This window comes from Hordeum vulgare, chromosome 6H (assembly GCF_904849725.1).
Source record: "Hordeum vulgare subsp. vulgare chromosome 6H, MorexV3_pseudomolecules_assembly, whole genome shotgun sequence".
NCBI classification, from domain to species: domain Eukaryota; kingdom Viridiplantae; phylum Streptophyta; class Magnoliopsida; order Poales; family Poaceae; genus Hordeum; species Hordeum vulgare.
In genome coordinates this window covers 16,923,298-16,924,359 of record NC_058523.1, presented here as the reverse complement: position 1 = coordinate 16,924,359, position 1,062 = coordinate 16,923,298, and the positions used below count along the sequence as shown (strand labels likewise).

General features: G+C 37.3%; 1 long non-coding RNA gene across 1 annotated transcript; it reads left to right on the top strand.

Moving 5' to 3' along the window:
* The first annotated feature begins 312 nt into the window (after positions 1 to 312).
* On the top strand, positions 313 to 817 carry LOC123404083. Its single transcript, XR_006611622.1, has 3 exons — positions 313 to 386; positions 490 to 554; positions 777 to 817. It is a non-coding gene; the product is annotated as an uncharacterized LOC123404083 (long non-coding RNA).
* Positions 818 to 1,062: the final 245 nt, after the last annotated feature.

Genomic DNA, 1,062 nt, shown 5'->3' with positions numbered 1-1,062 from the left:
CATTATGTCAAAATTCTCTTATCCAGGGCCTCAAGAAAATCTAGGCATTGCTTTAATTGATCAAATTTTCATTCTTTGAGTGTGCAGGTGAATGCCATACGAAGATCCCATTTGCTATTATGACTTCTGATGATACAAATGCACTGACCTTCAAGCTTTTGGAAACAAACTCCTATTTTGGAATGGAACCATCACAAGTGAAAATTCTAAAGCAGGTGGCTTTCTATTTTGCCTTTTTTTCCATGTGTTTCTTAAGGCGCCAAAAACATACACTGCTGTTGCTTTTGGTGCTGACTAATGCTTATTTGTTTTAGGAAAAAGTAGCATGTCTAGTTGACAACGATGCAAGGCTTGCATTAGATCCAAATGACAAGTACAAGATCCAGGTTGATGATTTCATATGATGGCTTATACCAGGAGTATTAAGTATTGTTGTTTTCATCTTCTTGAGTTTGCACTTCTCTTACTTCTGGTTTTGTGTTTCGGCAGACAAAGCCACATGGGCATGGAGATGTTCATTCTCTTCTTTATTCAAGTGGATTACTTGAGCAATGGTATGCCTGTTGGTTAAGGAACTAGGTGTATTCTTTTCGTTGACTTCCTGAATCAGACAACTTTGCCTTTTTGAAGGCAGTTAACTGTTATCATTGATTTATTTAAAATAGTTTAGTAAAGTAATCAATCAAACTTCAGCTCTGCACACAAAACCTTAGGATATACTCCATAAATAATATTTATGGGTATATATTTTATAATACTTCACATTCTTTTGACAGGAAGAGTACACGACGGAGATGGGTTCTCTTTTTCCAGGACACAAATGGATTGCTCTTTGATCAGTGCGAAAGCATCTCATTTGGTTTTGTTCCTTCTCAACCTAATGATTGCAACTTCGGGAACAGGTATAGCTTATGTATACTCTTGGGGGTTTAATCACTCTAATCAACTATTATAATAGAGCACAACTTAAGGTACTAAATCATGCAGGGTTATATGCAGATTTGGTTGCCATTAAATGATGTTTGTACGACAGGCGGCTCCGGCAAGTCGGATGGACTGCGG